The sequence below is a fragment of the Hippopotamus amphibius genome, chromosome 6 (assembly GCF_030028045.1).
Source record: "Hippopotamus amphibius kiboko isolate mHipAmp2 chromosome 6, mHipAmp2.hap2, whole genome shotgun sequence".
Lineage (NCBI taxonomy): Eukaryota > Metazoa > Chordata > Mammalia > Artiodactyla > Hippopotamidae > Hippopotamus > Hippopotamus amphibius.
In genome coordinates, this window is record NC_080191.1 from 107,844,007 (window position 1) to 107,863,057 (window position 19,051).

Here is a 19,051-nt window from a genome sequence, read left to right on the forward strand (position 1 = left end):
AGGCATCTCTAGTTATGGTACCACTAATCTGTGGCAACAGGCAGGAATGGAATGGAACTTTTCCAGCACTAACAGAACAATGAAGGCCCCCAATGGACTAAAACCCCTTACAACAAACTCTCCTGAGAGCTGGCATGGTGGGAAAAGGAGAATGCTGCTTCCCAAATCCACAACCTACTTGGCTGTCTGCCAGATGCATGCCAACACATGCATCTTCTGGCTGGCAGAGACCAGAGAGAATATTCTCATTGGTCATGAAGCCAAGCTCTCAAGGCATGGAATAAGAGGAAAGGAAAACCTCATCTGGCCTGTGGTTCTCATCCTTACAATGAAAAGTACAAAAGACAAGGAGAAAAAAAAAATGACGGTCTTTGGGAGGAAAAAAGATGGATAGAAAATAAGAATAGTCATAACAAATCCTTACTAGTGTAGCTATACCCACAGAACTAGCTCACACAAATATTTTCTCCTTCCAATCTGCATTTGGAAAGGAAAAGATTAAAATTTTACCTTCCTCTCTCAACTGAACACTGCAGAGTGAGATCCAGGAGAGCTGACTTTGGTAAGAATTCTTACCATTTCCCAGCTTCCGCCAGTTTTCCAGGATCTCGTCTGCAAGCTCTGGGTGAATCTGGTGTCTTAGCAAGTCCAATCATGGGTCTCCAAATTGTAGGGGAGGAAAAATAATTTTCCTTTTACCATTCTAGTTTCTTAGCTGAGATACCCCCTGCAATAAGAGGCAGAAAGATTCACAGGAGAAAAACAAACAAAAGCTTAATAACATGTGTACCTCCTTTATACGTGGGAGATACCTAGGAACTGAGTAACTCCTCAAAATGGCCCAAGCCACCACCTTAAATACCATCTTCAGTTAAAGACAAAAGAAGATGTTGGAGTGGGGAAGGCGGACCAGTTATGGGAATTCATCAGGCAAAGCACAGTTAATAAGGCTATGGTTGTTATGCAGGTTTAAATTCCTGCCTTCTCTACTAATAAGAGTTTCAAGAGATTTGGTCATCCTCCTGTTCCTGGTACAGAGAGGAAGATGCCCTTAAAAAGAAGACTTCACTTACAAATGTTAACGTCTTGTACAGAAGACTAACTTCTGCTTGGTTTTCAGAGCTTTTCCTGTGCTGGTTTCTTAAAAGTAACCAGCTCAAATAATTATTATGCCAAAGAAGCATATTTGGGGGTGGTACATTCTGCACCTTTCAATATCAACTCTTGCTAAAATTTCCAGCCTCCCTAACGTACTGAGGATTTCAGATTTACTCACAATTGCATGAGCCAAGTCCCTAAAATCTCTCTGTCTCTCCATATATACATATGTATTTTGTTTCTCTGGAGAATTCTGATCACTAATACAGGTAGAATTTCAAATATTAAAAAAAATCAGTTCATAGAATCATAGAAGGAAGCTCATCATTGAAAATGATATGATTTAGGGAGCAGGTATATAAATGAAAAGGGGGATGACTCATCATAGAAATCATATACAAAGTTTAAAAATACACGGATACATTCAACTTCTTCAAAGTTGAAAGCGTCTATAATTCCTTCACTCTCTCCCACAAAGAAATAAAAAGGCAAAATCACATTGAAACGTTACTGTAAATATGAAGTCAGAAGATAATATTTTGTAATTAAAATGTTTATATTAGTAAGTAAAACATTAAGCTCTCAATCAATGAAAGATAAGAACATGAATAGATGTGTTAAAGAGTAAGTACCTGTAACATTGTATAATAAATGGAAAATCTGATGATAAAGGAACAGATCAAAACAATTAGATATTTTTATGTGTTAATTAAATAAAGAAGATAACAGTGACAATATTGTCAATATTAGCTTGTGTGTGATAATAGGAATTATGGTAGCATTGAAAATTGAAATGATTTTTCTTATGTTATTATAATTGCATACAGCTTTTTTTCTTTTTCTTTCTTTTCAATAAATTTGTTTGTTTATTTATTTATGGCTGCATTGAGTCTTCATTGTTGCGCACAGGCTTTCTCTAGTTGCAGCAAGTGGGGGCTACTCTTTATTGTGGGGCATGGGCTCCTCATAGTGGTGGCTTCTGTTGCTGTGGAGCACAGGCTGTAGGTGCACAGGCTTCAGTAGTTGCAGCTCGTGGGCTCTAGAGTGCAGCCTCAGTAGCTGTGGCGCACAGGCTTAGTTGCTCTGCGGCATGTGGGATCTTCCCGGACCAGGGCTCAAACCCATGTCCCCTGCATTGCACGTTCTTAACCACTGTACCACCAGGGAAGGCCTACAGCTTTTCTTCCTAAGCAACTTGACAATATGTAGCACATGTTATAAAAATGTTTATATCCTCTAACCCCATAGTAAAATTTCTGGACTCTAAGAAAATAATCCAAAGTATAGAAAAATATCAATATACAAAAACTTGATTTCAGTGTTGTAACAGTGTAAAATTGAAAACAATACAGGTGTTTAATTATGGGGGAATAATTAATTATAGTACTGTCATCTGTTGGGACATAATATAGAAACTCAAGTTATGACTATGAAGATATATAATGCAAGAATATAAATTTCTTAGATTAGAAATAAAAAGGAGGTAAACTTTTTCATATGGTCTTGTCATTTATATAAAATGTATACATTTGACAAAAGACTGGGGAAAATCATTTGAAACTGATAATCTTAATGGTGGGAAGACATTCAAATGAGCTCGGATATTTTTATTTTTGTGACTATGTTATAAATTTTCTGTATGGTGGTTCATATTATTTTTCTTCTTAAAATCATAATTCAGACATACACATAAGCAATTTTATTTCAACACATTTTTTTTAGTTTGTTAATGTCCAGCTGTTTTAAATGAGTGCTGTATTTGTGAAAATTATATAAAAATAATTATCTCATTTTCAGTGAAAAACACGTCTATAATTTATGTCTACTTTTTAGTACACATGGCCATAATCAATCTACCTAAAAAGAAACATCAAAAACTTGAAAATTATAACTGTAGATAAAGTATAAATGAAAAACTGGTACAGTGTTTCAAACAATTAAATCATGCATTCAAAAAGTTAATGAATAATATACTATGTGATCAACGCTATAAACAGCAAAGGTAATTTCCTTCATGAGTGCAACCTCGGATTTATTCCAATCTATTTTTTGGAAAGTTTGCAATGTAAGCATATACTAATCAACCTCACTTGGGGTGATGGTGTTCCCTATGTGGGTAATGTTCGTAGGCAATTAATGCAAAAGAGATAGTAGTCTGAACCAAGGTCAGAAATATATGAATCTCCATACTGCAACCTAGCTGTATGTAGCTGAGGAATTAATTATACCTGAATTTGAGAAGAAGACGAAGGTCAATCACTATTTCAGTTATTTAACCTCGGAGAGTTATCTCTGTCTTAGATAATTCTGGAAACTCATTAAAAGACCTAGTGGATTAGTCTCTCTTCTGAGATTTAGGCTGGACTAACAAGCAGAATTTGTGACATGGCAAATCCTAATTAAAGAAATTGTTTCTATGATGGGAACTAGAGAATTGATTTTGAAACTTCTTGGTCTTGTTAAACACAAGGAGGTGAAGTGTTTTTCCTTCTAACTGGGGAACTAGCAGATGATATTCTGGGAAGCTTTCAATGTCTCTAACAGGAGTGGATGCTAGGATCAAAACACACCTTTCCTTTTGTGAAATCTATGAGTTTGAAAGAAAATGAACTATATAGTGCTTCTTATTATGGCACTATATTAAACTGAAACCTCTATAATTTTATGCATACACACACACACATACACACATTTGGTTAAATAAAGGTTCATTAATACAGTAGGTCCCCTACATACATACAAACCTTCAAGTTGTGAACTTTCAAAGATGCGAACGTGCATTCTCACATCCAGTCACATAAGGTAGTTCACTTGTCTGGAGTTATCTGTAAAATTTGGGTACCTAGGCTAACTTTGTTGGACTTACGAAAAAATTGGACATACGAATGTGCTCTTGGAACAGAACTCATTCATATGTAGCGGACTTACTGTAATCTCCATTCAAGGGATTATTCAAAGTAGAGCCAATGATACATGAACTCTAGGATTAAACTCACTTCTTTACACAGAAATAAAACTAAAGTCCACAAAAACTCTATCATTTTCCCAGACAAAATACAAAGTATCTGGATCATGTAGAACCAGAGCATTTAGCCCTCTCAGCATTTAACCTTGCACACTGAACCTCCTCCCCATTCAACACATATCATCACATTATTAAGGAACCTGCTGGTGATAATGATGTCTAAGAGAATAATGTATGGAGTAGAAACCAAGTACACAATCACTAGGAACCTTTGCAGTGTTATCAACAATATACAGTTTGCACATTTGCTACAAAAATCTGAGAGGCCCAGATGAGGACATCTACCTCTGGTTCCATTGGCAATGACTGAGGAAGTAGAGTCAAATAGTGTAGACATGGTTCCTGGGCACCAGAAGGTCATTCCTAGAGCAGGAGTCTCTCTGATAATGACATTCATGCTGAGAGTTGCTAACTTCAGTCTTTCTTGAAGACAAGAAATATGTGGGTAGGGAGAAAGTAGAAAAGGAAGGTACTATGAAACGAAAGGGGGGCACATTTTATAGGCAGTGATTATGGGGAAGCAAAAAGAAGACATTAATGAACAGATAATCAAAGCTAATACTGCAAATTTGGGTTTAAGTGCAATAATTGGAGAAGTAGGAAAGAACTAGATTGTGAAAATCATTGAATACCATCATAATAATTCACACGTATCCACTGAACTGTAGACAATGGAAACTCATAATTCTGAAAGAGAGTAAACCATAAAGAAAACTTTGGTTAGAAGAATAATTTTCTTGTCTTCCCATCGACTAGACTGATCTAGGAAAAAACTGGCACTAAATCCATTCATTACGGGTCAACACTCAATATGTTTGTTCTTCTCCATCTTCCTTATAAGCATGAGAGGCCACATGATATGTTCTGGCCAATGAACTGTGATTGGATTCCAAGTTGATTCGAGAATAGACTGTAACTGACATAGAGAACAGACTTGTGGTTGCCTAGGGGGAGGGGTAGAGGGAGAAGAATGGACTGGCAGTTTGGGGTTAGTAGATGCAAACTATTACATTTAGAATGGATAAACAACAAGATTCTACTGTATAGCACAAGAAACTACATCCAGTCTCCTGGGATAAGCCATAATGGAAAAGAATATTTAAAAATAATGTACACGCGCGTATAACTGAGTTACTTTGCAGTATAGCAGAAATCAGCACAACATTGTAAGTCAGCTATACTTTAATAAAAATAAAAAAATATATAGAAAAAAGAATACACTGTAGCTTTCCAGCTCTCTATCCCTTTGTCTTGGTGATCCTGGAGTCCTCACGTTGAGACGGTCGAAACCACATGAGAGAAATAGTTTGAATTTCTGAACCACCACATGGAAAAATGCTGCACTGAAGAGGTAACCTGAACAGACTTTGTATGAATGATAAAAATATATACAATATGCTACGCCTCTGAAATCTGGCGGGTATTATTATAGTATAAACCAGTTCAGTGGTTCTCAAACTTGAACATGCATTAAAGTCACCTGGAGGGCTTGTTAAAACATGGATTGCTGCATCCCACCCCCAGAGTTCCTGATAGAGTTTGGAAATACAGCATTTCTAATAAGTTCTCAGGAGTTGCTGATCCCACCACTCAGGGGAACCCACTTTGAGAACCTCTGGTCTAGGCAAACTAGAAAAGTCAGCAGTCTCCTGCAAAATACAGTTCATTTCTGAATTAGAGTGATAGCAGTGAAGATGTTCTTAAAAGGATGCATATAAGGAATGCTAAAAAAAGTTAGAAACCTTACCCAAAATTTATATTGGGTTGGCCAAAAAGTTCGTTTTGGGGTTTTCCACACGAGCGTATGGGAAAACCCAAATGAACTTTTTGGCCAAGCCAATAGCATTTGGGCTAACCACAAAAACAAAATCTCTTGAGGACAGATATTTTGAGCCTAGGTGACATTGGATGTTATCTCCTTTGGACTGAGTGACTGCTAAGTGTCTTTTTTTCTTAAAAACTCATTTTCCTATCTCCAGTCTTCTCTCATGGCTTCAAACTATGTAGACACTGAATGAGATTAATCATCTTTCTAAACTACAGTGACATCAGCATGTCTGGCTTATCCTCTACTTGTTCAAGATTTCATCACTTATTTTTCTTAATTTTTTATTTTATATTGGAGTATAGTTGATTAACAATGTTGTGTTAGTTTCAGGTGTACAGCAAAGTGACTCAGTTAGACATATATACGTATCTATTCTTTTTCAGATTCTTTTCCCATTTGGGCTGTTACATAATATTGAGCAGTGTTCCCTGTGCTGTAAGGTAGGTCCTTGTTGGTTATCTATTTTAAATATAGCAGTGTGTACATGTCAATCCCAAACTCCCAATCTATCCCTTCCCCAACCCTTCCCCCCGGGTAACCATAAGTTCATTCTCTAAGTCTGAGTCAGTTTCTGTTTTTGTAAATAAGTTTGTTTGTATCATTTATTTTAGATTCCACATATAAATGATATCATATGGTATTTGCCTTTCTCTGTCTGACTTACTTCACTCAGTATGACAATCTCTAGGTCCATCCATGTTGCTGCAAATGGCATTATTTCATTCTTATTATCAGGAACAACCAAATATGCCTTGTTGGCCATACTCTCCTAACTAGTTTTCTTACCTCTTTCACCCTTACTACCTTATACCTAGCAGGAGAACCATGGAAGAATAGTCACCTCTGCAGAAGATCTGAGAATCCTGGGGCTCCTCTGCTTTCTGCCAGAAATCGAGAGGTGTCCACTGCCTAAACTTGAAGCAGGCAGAGCCAGAAGACTCTAGTTTCTGCCAAAGATGCACTGATTCCACAACATGTGAGTGGCGGTCCCCCTGTGCAGCCTCTCTTGGCTTTCTATTATTAACTGCAATCACAGCTCTCTACAATGCTGACGCCTTGGAGTAGAAGGTTGTTGGTGGTGAGCTGTGATAAGGGTGAATGGTTAAGTCAGGAAAATCAGTCCAGATACAATCTTAACACTGAGATGAATGCAACAGCGCCTTTCAAGCAGAGCAGCTCCAGCTTTGAGGCAAGTCTTACCTTGGTACGTGGCAGGTAGTCCCCTAAGGAAGCATCCTCTCGCCCTCTGATGTTCCCTTCCACATGTGTGGAAACATAAGCTACAGACCGTATCTCTAGACCCTGGCTCTATAGACTGTAGAGGACAGGTGCCTCCCCTATGGAAGGCTGAACGTCATTCTGCAATTGAACACAGACACAGATTAGACACCACTCAAAGAGTTGGTGGGCTTTTTCCCCTGCAGGATGTACTCCAGAGTTCCTCATAAGCTGTCTTTATCAATAGTAAACCAGTGGGAGCTTTCAGGTGGGTGAACATGTAGAAATGATCGGAGAGTGGTCTCCTTGGAGAGGGCATGGAAGCTCCATGTCTTTCTCACCTACCTTGCCCTAAGCATCTCTTCCATCCGGCTCTTTCTGAGTTACACCCTCTATAAAAAACTGGAGACCTCACTTCTAAATAAACATGCTATGTAAGAGTGAGGTCACCAAGACGCCAACATAAGTCATTCCTGTCTTAGCTCCTTTGACTCGCAAGGAGAGCAACTAAAGATTATTCATGAACAAGACACTGAGAGAATCTTAGAAAATGTACATGCACCACACAACCAACACGCTGAAGTAGGAGGCAAGAGAAGCAACTACCCACTGACTGCATTGCCCCTCCCCCAGCCCAGTACAGCTCCAGGCAGAGGGGTCTCCCTTGAGCCTCCAGTTCCTCCAGTGGGAGAAGACAGCCCAGAGAGGGCAAGCAACCCAGCCCAACATTGTGGGGTGCTTTGTGGGAGCCCCTGCTCTGGTTTCACCCAATGGTAAACATAGGGGAATCAGCAGAACTCAACCACTGGGAATCTGACCGTGACACAGGAGGAGAGACTTGCAACAACCAGTGCATGAATCTTGGCAGAGACCAAATTATACCTGCATCCCAAGCAGCAGCTTTCCTTAGCTGCAGAACCCAATTGGTGGTGCAGCCTACCAGGGAACCAGTTGGGGTGCAGATCTGCTGGATTCAGATCCTCAAACAAGGAGTTTTGCTGGCCCTAGAACCTGGTTTGTCCACCCCAGGCAAGGGGCTGAATCGTAGGCCCACCCACCATGGAGAGTGTCTTCCGGCCCCATCTGGCCAGAGGGGCTGGCCAGAGCCTGTGTAGCTGTGTAACCAGCAATGCTGGAGCTGAAGGCAGGTAGGTGCAGCTAATCACATCCAGCACAAAGCCAGTACTGGGCCTGACGGGTCCCCTGCTAGGACCAGGCAAGGTGATTAATTCATAGCCAAGACTGAGGGTAGATGTTGGCCCCTCCCAAGCAGAAAGCCTGCTGGAAAAAAATTGGGAGTTGCCTTGGAATGACCCCTCTCATCCCTGGCAGTCAAGTGAGCCAAAGCACAGCCCCACACAGTGACTCCTGGACCAGAAGGGCTGGTGAGAATAGCTGGAGGCTGTGCAATTAGCGAAACTCAAGGCTCAAGGCAGGCAGGGAGAGGTGATCGCCCCCAGAGCAAACTCAGTACCAGGCTTGGGGGATCAGTTCATAGCTGAGGAAGGGGGTAGCTCCTGACTCACTCCCCCTGAATGGCCTATGTTTTAATATTGGGTGAAGCCTGGAGTGGACTTCCCTCATCCCATCCAGGCAAGGGTACTGAGAAATAGCCCCACCTGCTGTGGAGAGTGTCTCCTGGCAGCATCTGACCAGGATGCTGTATAAGATCTCGGTGCTCAAGCCAAGACTGATTGTCCGCTGAGCAAAGCCAGGAGCCCTATTTGGGCAGGAAACTTGGGGTGCAGGTAAGCTTGAGTTCAGACAGCAAAGGATTTTACTGGCTTAAGAGCTGCTTCTCTCGCCGTGCCTGGAAAGGGAAACTAATTTACATCCCTGCTCAGTGCTGGATGTAGCCTTCAGCCTACTCAAACAGGGAAACTAACCAAAGCACGCAGAAACTGCTAACCCTTCCAACAGCTCTGCTTATAGGGACACTTGAAAAGAGAGCAGAGCCCATGGCTTTCCCCATTTGCAGAGCACATGGGAATGTAAATTGGTGTAGCCACTAAGGAAAGCAATATGGAAGCTCCTCAAGAAATTAAAAATAGAACTTTCTTAAGATCCAGCAATTCCACTTCTGGGAATATATCCAGAGGAAATGAAAACACTAACTTGAAAAGATATCTGCACCCCCATGTTCAAAGCAGCATTATTTATATAACCAAGACAGGAAAACCACCTAAATGTCTGTGGATGGATGAATCAGTGAAGAAGTTGTGGTATAACTGCAAAATAGATAGCTAGTGGGAAGTTGCTGTATAACAAAGGGAGATCAACTCGATGATGGGTGATGCTTTAAAGGGCCAGGACAGGGAGGGTGGGAGGGAGTCGTGGGAGGGAGGGGATATGGGGCTATATGTATAAATACAGCTGATTCACTTTGGTGTACCTCAAAATCTGATACAAGAGTGTAAAGCAATTATATTCCAATAAAGAGATTAAAAGAAAAAAAAAGGAAGTTGTGGTATATATGTGTATACACACACACACGCACATACACACACAACAGAATACTATTCAGCCATAAAAAATGAGGAAGTTGTACCGTTTGCGACCACATGGATGGACCTTGAGGGCATTATGCTAAGTGAAAAAAGTCAGACAGAGAAAGACAAATACTGTATGATCTCACTTATATGCACTCAAAAAAAAACAAAAACAAAGAGCACAGAACTTAGTGAAAAAGAGATCGGATTTGTAGTTCCCAGAGACAGGGGAGAGGAGAGGGGAAAATTGGAGAAAGTTGGTCAAAAGTTACAAACTGTCAATTACAAGATAAAAAAGTACTAGGATGTCATGTACAGCATACTGATGATAGTTAATGCTGCTGTATGATATACTGCAATGTTGTTAAGGGAGTAGATCCTAAGTGTCATCACAAGGAGAATGTTTTTCTTTGCTTATTGCATCCATGTGAGATGATGGATGTTAACGAAACCTATTGTGATCATCATTTCACAATATATTAAATCAAACCATCATGCTGCACCACTTAAATTCATAGTGATATATGTCAATTATTTCTCAATTACACTGGGGAGGAGGAAGGGAAGAAAACCAAAGGTTAATCACACCAAAAATGCCTTCATAGCAACATCTAGATGGGTGTGGGACCAATTAACTGTTCACCTAGCCTAACCAAGTTGACATATAAAAAGAACCATCTACACTATAACGAATTTTGCTTTTAAGTGGGAGGTGAGGTTCAACATTTTTCAACACTAATAAGCATTTTCCAACTATTCAGGTAAAAGTCATTTACTCTGCAAATTTTGAGAACCTACAATATGTAACATTTTTCTACGTATTTGGTGATTTTAAAGCTATGTATCCCCAGCCATTGTTCTATTACTCTGCCTATATCAAATAATTGTTTTTAATATGTAATAGAAAAGAGAACTAACACCTACTAAGAATAATCTATGGCTATATCACTTAAAAGTATATCTCATCCCATCCTCCTAAGAACACACTGAAGAAGCATTATTGGTATCATGTTAGAAATGAGGAAACTGAAGCTTAGAATTTTGTAGTAATTTGCCTCTGATAAAAATCAGCCAGTAATTGGATGAGGGTCCATATGAACCCAGGCCTGTTGAATTCCAAAACCCTTTTCTTTCCTGAAGTTTCTCAATTCATGCTCTTTCATAACTATCTTTGGGAGTCTTCCCTATTTAATTTTGTAGAAATGTAGTTGTTGCTTACTGATACAATAAGAGTTTTTCCAAAATTATTTTCCATAAGACTAAAACTTCTATCATAAATTTCTTTACAGCAAGAGATTTCATACTGGAACTTAATACATGTAAAAAAGGGGAATGAAAGCAAAATCCCCATGAACTTCATTTCAGTAAAACTAAGAGCATAGATGATATAGGTGAGGAGTAAAAATGTAGCTGAGAAAGCAGCCAGTTACACAGGAATAGACGAAGAGACAAAACCCAGTAGTGGTAAAAGGACCAAGCAATAGTAGATCTCGGAAAGTACCAAAAAAATTTCCTTTTGGAGAAAGATTATTTTGAAATACACGATGTATTTTTTATTTGCTGAAAGGATTCAATGAATCACACAGAAAACCGTTTTTGCGGGAAATCATCTGAATCTGTGATATTGTCAGGATAGCTGTTGTGGCAGCCTCTCTGCCATCTCCTCACATTCCAGGAGACTCCAACAAATAACTAATCACGTGAAAACCAACCTAATGCACAACAGGGAATTAAAAAGAGAAATGGCACAACAGAAAGATGCTTTATAAAAATGTAGAAAGGACAACCATGTGAACATAAAGACTATTAACCAGGAAAACATCATAATGGATCAACGAAAAATCAAAACCAAATGCCACACGAAAGTCTAAAAATAGTTTGGAAAAATCCAATTAATGTAATAATTGGTAATAAAAAAGGCACTGCTGTAGCATTACACCAAATTCCTCAAAAATGTTAAAAAAAAAAGTAGTAATGCCTACAAAAAATGAAGACGATACACCAGCACAACGTCACCATAGGCCATTGTTTTAAGCCATTGTGTTTCAAAAAAGGTTCTAGTTCACACTATAGAAAAGTGGCCAATCTCCCTATTATATAGAAAATTCCTGAAAAATCTAGGAGAAAAAGACCAATAAAAGCATGGAGAATTAAGGTTGGCGGAATATATATCAGACATTTAATAGAAAAGGAAAAAAATGTTGCTAAACATGTGAAAAGATGTTCAAATTCCTCTAATTCATTTACAATAAGAGAAATGCAAGTTTAAACCACATTAAATGTGGTAGACTTACCACAACTGCCCTCTCAATGAATCATACCTCCAGATGCTAATGTCCTTGTGCGGTTCCCTCCACTGGGATACTTGCCTGGGTCATGCAAATTGCCTTGCCATGAGCACATCAGAAAATGGGATGCAGGTTTGGGGTTACTTCCTGGAATGTTGTGACCACGCTGTGAAAATGCCCAGTGTGGCCTTCTGGAAAATGAAAGACCACGTGGAGAGACAGGACCCGCTTTCTGAGCTGTCCCAGCAGACCCAGTCCCAGGAGACCTCCAGCTGAAGTTAGCCAGATAAATAAATGTAGGAAAAACCGGTAGAACAGCCCAGCCGGCACACAGAATGGGGTGCCATAATAAGTCATGGCTATTTTGTCAGTATGTTTTTTTTTGGGGGGGGGGTGGCATGTCACATGGAAATAGATAATCAATACACTGAGATACTATTTTCACTTGTGGAAATGGTAGAAATTCAAAAGTTTTACAGTTCACTTTGGTGGTAAGCTATGGGGAAAAGTACACTTTCATACACTGCTGGTGCAAGCGGAAATTGATATAATCCCTTGTAGAAGGCAATTTGGCAACTTCTACTGACATTTCAAAAGCTTGTTCCCTTCAACCCAACAATCACATTTCTAGAGAATTATTCTACAGATCTATTTACCCAGATGCAAAATTATGTATGTAATGTACGTACAAGTTGATTTATACGGCATTTTACGTAATAGCAAAAGATAAAAATAACCCAAAGGTGTATTAACTGGAATCTGGTTAAATACACAATGGAATTATGATCTGTAAATTAATTAAAAAATGAGGAATCCTTCCATGGATTTGTATGGAAAGAACTTAGAGACATATCATTGAGTGGGAAAAGTACAGTGTAAAATGATGAAAATGGCCATTGTGTACGAAAAGAAGAAAACTATAAACCTCTGTTTATATGATTGAATGGGGGTTTTTAAAACTCTGGAAGATGAAGAAGTATTTCAGTGGCGTTTGTGGGTCGGGCACTTGGGATTTGGGTTGATAGAGGATGGGACAAGTGGGAGACTTTTAACTATATATTTTTATATCTGATGGACTATATAAATATATTGTAAATTAAAAATAGCTCTCTGAAAAAACTTAATGTTTGCACAATACAGTGATACATTTATCTAATGAAATGAAGCCCATAATTATCACCAATGTGATCCTATTATAAACAATACTGCAGTGAGCATCTTTGCAGGGTTATCGCTACAAGCCTTCCCTATGCCCCTCAGGTCCAGGAGAGCGGACTTTGGTAAGAATTCTCTCCCTTTGCTGGCTTCTGCCAGTTTTCCAGGATCCCCTCCGGAGCATACTACTCATAAGAGGTGCCCCCACAGAGGTAGTGCAAGTAGCATGTGAGACCGTGCGTCCCCCGTAATTCTCCATTGAATTAACTATCAGTTAAGGATTTTGCCTCCGTATCTCAAGCAGATCATGCCAGAACTCTGCCAGTATTCACTGTGACTCCCTTGCCATCTGAGTACACACCAGCTCCAAGACTGCTTCCTCTCCCTGGAGCCAGCATCTCTTCTTGGTAGGTTCCCCTTGTGCTGCTGGAACTATTTTGGCACAAACTGGGAGACCCAGGACTTCCTTTACTTAACCTGGGGCAGCCCCAAAATAATGACCAATGGGTGCAGAAATATAAATACTCCAGCTCCCTTGTTACCTGATTAAAACAACTTTACCAGTAAGATTTCCACCACTATAACATCTCCAGAGCTCCTCTGGGTAGTTGAAGCAATGTCACCCTCCACTAGCATTACCTGCCATCCTTCACGTCCTGACTCACCTTCCTACTCCTTCATTGGGTTTCCTGGATTACACGTACTAATGAATCATCGTCACATGAACACCTGTCTGAGGCTCTACCTCTCGGGAATCCAAAGAAATACGTCATCCATTTATTCAATAGGATTCCACTGATCCCCTATCAAGTTCAAAATGATGGAGATGGGCTGACCATTGAGGCTAAGGAAATAAAGGAGTAAAATTATCAAGTTTAGAAAACATGCATACTTACATATGTCTTTGGCCATGTTTCCGGCACATGGAGTTGACCAAAGGCAACTAGACTAGAAGCCTAGTAGGTTATTAAAGGTATTTCGCTACTTAAGAAACTACAAGCCTGATCTTCAAAGCCAGTGGCTGCCTGACATCCAAAGCAACCCTAGGGCTGCAGAGGCCTCAAGAAGGGAGTTTTCTCCAACGCCTATTTCAGAGATGGAGTACAAAATACAAGAAAAACTCCGTAGAGGGAAAACCTCAAATAGTGGAAGATAATGGTCCCCGATGGGGCTTCTAAACATCATTCTCTACCCCTCTGCTGTATGGAGTATATTCCAAGGACTTGCAAAAAGCTTGTTTTCTGTAAATGGAAAGATTGGTGTACCCGGACCAAATAATAGTTGCTAAGCAGGGTCATTAGAGACATTTCAAAACTCATGTCTGGGGCCCAGGGATGTAAATTTCTACACTTGTTCGGAAAACAGCATGTTTATAGGTGAATTAAAGGGGTTGGGTATGGAAATACATAAGTTTTGGGTTTTGCTTGCATTAGGTTGACTTGAAGGGTCTCTTTACCTGGATTCTTTTCCAAAGAAGTCAACAGAATCAGAAGACTCTCAGTAAAAAAAATAGTGTTAATTTTGGTTCTACCATTCCTCAGAAAGTAAAATATCCCTCTAATATGATTTTCTCTTTAAGCTCAGATCTCCTTTAAGGGATGACTCCCACTCCGTGCCACTACTGACCATTCCCAGTGCAGAGTGACAGCTTAACCTATGCAGGGGAAAGTAAAAAGATGCATTAAATTGAACTGGCCAGTGGGCCTTAAAGAGATGATCCAGTTTAGAATCAATGAGAGCATCGGGAAAGGAGACAAAGAATCGTGAAAGCAGGTAAACAAAATACATGGAATTTGATTTAGCCTGGGAAAGGAAACACGATTATTAGTCCAGAAAGGTTGTAAAGAGTAGCTGAAAAAATTCCCAAGCAAAGTTGAGAATAAGAGTATCCATCAAGAGCAAAAGTCTTTCAATGCTTAAACTCACTGAAATGTCAAATATGCATTAATTATCTAGGAACCAGTCTGATGATGTCCTATTGTTAATTCATTCGTCAGGCAGCAAAAGTTAGCAACCCCAGAAGGAAGCCATCAAATGTGTAACAGACAGGAAAGCTTGGCAGGCAGGAAGGAAGACTTTGGCCAAGCCAACACTAAACCACTTAAGGAAATGTAAAACTTAAGAATGTCCAGAGTAAGTCCCGGAACTCAAGAGCTGGCAGATTTAGGCCCCAAGGACAAAAGTATATTTTTCACTTACATACGCATGAATATGACTTTTTGGAAACTGACCTAATTTAACGCAGGTTTATATGTTTGACAGTTTTCTCTTCCTCACATAAAACCTTTCATTTAATAATAGGAAATGCTCTGTCTAGCTCTGGCTTGCAATATACATCACACAGAATTCTACAAACACTTTTTTCCTTCTTATTCAACACATTATTTTAGCTACAGAGACCCTTATCTAAATAAAATGCACCTGCAAACGATGACTTAATTTCCCAAGTTGCTTGAGAAAGTAAATGGAGACTTGCAAATTTTAGGGGATAAAATTCAGACAGTTCAGGGTCAAGTTTAGTTATATGACTCCAGGGGGCTGACTTCCTTTTTCCTGGTCTTTAGAGAAACCCAGATATATCTGGCTATAATGTAAAATGGCCGCAGTACAGCTGCCTGCTTCATAGGAGGCAGGGAAGGCTGAGTTCAGGAAGGCTCTTATATGACTTTTTTTTTTTTTTTGTCTGATTTGACCATTTTTAGTTAAGATAATGCTCAAGAAATGATTCTTAGGTAAATGTCCTGAATATACCTTGTCCAACAGATAATAGCTGTTTAGATTGGGACTTGAGGAGACGTGCGTTGTTTCTCCAGGTAATTTAGCTGTGAGACCCAGAAAGTGACATATGCTGTCTGGAGAATCCTCTTAGCTCTAAAATGAGTGAGACTGTGGAAGCAACCTAAATGCCCATCGACAGATGAAAGGATAAAGAAGATGTGGTACATATATACAATGGAATATTACTCAGCTGCAAAAAGGAACGAACTTGGGACATTTGTAGACACGGATGGACCTAGAGACTGTCATGCAGAGTGAAGTAAGTCAGACAGAGAAAAATAAATATCACATAGTAATGCATATATGCAGATTCTATAAAAATGGTACAGATCAACCAGTTTGCAAGGCAGAAATAGAGACACAGATGTAGAGAACAAACATGTGGACACCAAGGCGGGGAAGCTGGGGGGATTAGGGTGGAATGAATTGGGAGATTGGGATTGCCATATATACATTACTAATAAGAAAAAAAATATCAAATTGTACACTTTAAATATATGCAGTTTATTGTATGTCAATTATATCACAATAAAAGTTCTTAAAAAAAATTACTTCTTCAAAGTTGTTTTTATATCTGCCAAATTATTTAGAAGAAAAGAGGTTGGTCTGCCATCAGAATTCTGAGGGTAAATGCTACACTTTTCAGGGCTGTAAAATCACTGTACTTACCACATATCTCACACATGTAACTCAGCATACTGTTTAAATGGTAGTGATATTCATGTATATAGGAAATGTCTAACTTAGGAACACCCTAACATACGATCACCTATTTATGATGGCTTGATTTGTTGGTTATCCCATTTCAGAATTATTCTTATTGAAAATAAAGGCACAAGAGTGGTGATAAATACAATTAAATAAATAAATAAATAAGTAAGTAAAATAAAATAAAAGAAGAGTGAGAATGACTTGAGAGTCACTAACGATACCTAGGAAATGAATACTCTATAATTTAAAAATTCAATGTCCTAAAAAGAGGAGGAACTTCTCAAAGGAAAAATTAAGATAGGGATTGCCTGTTCATCTCCATGGGCACTCTTCCTCAAAGCATTAAAACTATTCGTCCACATTTGTTGAACTTTGTTTTATTCCTGTGCAAGACACATTTAAACTCCATTATTTTCAAACGATTCTTTTTTCCTACTGTACACTTCATTTTGTTTTTACTCAACAGCCTTCAATAGGAAGTATCTCAATCTTTAAAGAATTTTTCTTTAAGTTTATTTATTTATTTATTTCATTGCTGCTCACAGGCTTTCTCTAGTTGCGGCGCATGGGGCACCCCTTCATTGTGGTGCACAAGCTTCTCATTGCGGTGGCTTCTCTTGTTGCGGAGCATGGGTTCCAGAGCACAGGCTCAGTAGTTGAGGAGCTCGGGCTTAGCTGTTCCACATGTGGAATCTTCCCAGACCAGGGATCGAACCCCTGCCCCCTGCATTGGCAGGCGGATTCTTAACCACTGCGCCACCAGAGAGGTCCCTTTAAAGAATTTTTGAACAAATCTGGGAAGTCCTTAGACCAGGAAGTCCTGAGATGACAGAAACTTCCTGTTTCTGTGCCTGTCCAGTAGAGTAGACACTAGTCATGTGTAGCTATTGAGCATTTGAAGTTTGGCTGGTGCAAATGAGAACCTGAACTTTAATTTTAATTACATTTTAATGAACTTAAATATAAATAACCACATGTGGCTAGCAAGTGGCTACCATCTTGGACACTATAGCCTGGAAGACCAGAAAATTGCCAGTGGAAACTTAGCAAGTGTGAGTGACTCTTCATCTCATAGTCAGATTGGAAGAAGCTGTTCAAAGGGTTGAAATTCATATTAGGACTGGAGTTGTGTTCAAAAGAGAAGGGCTTATGGAGCTTAAATTCTAACTTTTTGACCTAGCACAATCAGGGTGTTTGGTAGAAACTATCTGTAGTAATCAAAGAGGGGGAATTTTTGTGAAAGCTATAGGGAATCTTACAGAATCAAAGGAAAGGCTGATTAACCAGACATAAGAAGGACAACATCCAGTGATGGTGCAGAGAAATGGGCTGGAAGAGAAAACAGACAGTCCCTTCTGGAATGTCCCATTGGGATGAGACTCCTCCACCATGTTCCTTCCTAGAGTTTCTTCCCCAAATTCAAACTTCAGGTGAAGGTGGTCAGATTGGGCTGTGTTGGGTCTCATAGCATTCCTTGTTCAGGGAAAGTCAGGTACGTAGACCAAGAATTGGACCATTAACTGTCCCAAAAGACAAATGTAATATATGAACTAGCAAATGAAACACATGCCATGTTCCCTGGTTGCAGATTTGCTCCATGACAAAGACTTCTTCATTCTCTCAGCTTTCATACTTAGCATAATTTAATTCTAAATGTAAAAAGATATATATCAAGCATTTACCATGTTAGGTCCTTTGATATACACAATTTATTTAAGTCCTACAGAAAAGTCTTGAGGGAGGTATTAAATTTTTCCATTTTTCATGGGAAAACTTCATCTCAGCATTTTATGTAACATGTTTGATTTTAAGAAGAAAGAAGTTTCTAGTCCATTTTCAAAGTTATTGCATATAAGGCCATTTTATGCAAAAGGCAGCACCACAGAATTAAACACTCTTAGTCATGGATGAGATGGCCTATTCTTGTCTTTAATTTTACAAAGGAGGACCCTGAGAGTCTAAAACTGCATTGTCCAGTGGCTACGAGACACGTGTCTGGTGAGCACATGAAATGGGGATAGTCTGAATGGAAATGTGTTGGAAGTGTAAAATACGTACTGAATTTTGCAAATTTAGAATGAAAAAGAAATGAAAAATATCTCATGAATAATCTGGAAATTGATGGCATGTCTACATGATCGTATTTTGTATATTTGGTTAAGTAAAATAGGTTTAAAATTAACTTCACATATTCTTTTTAAAAAATTTTTAACGTGGCTACTATAACATTTAAGAATACATATGTGACTTGTATTTGTTGCCTGACTTTTAATTGATTGACCAGCACTGGTCTAGAAGGTTAAACGACTTAAAGGACTTGCTCCAGTGCTCACAGCTAGGCAGTGGCAAGGTTGGAATCAAGCTAGTTTCCTGGAATCTTTCCCCATTCTGCAGTGCTGCAACTATCCCCTCGCTGGCTTGATCATTACTATTTTTTTTCTCCTGTTGGCATTCCATAGAA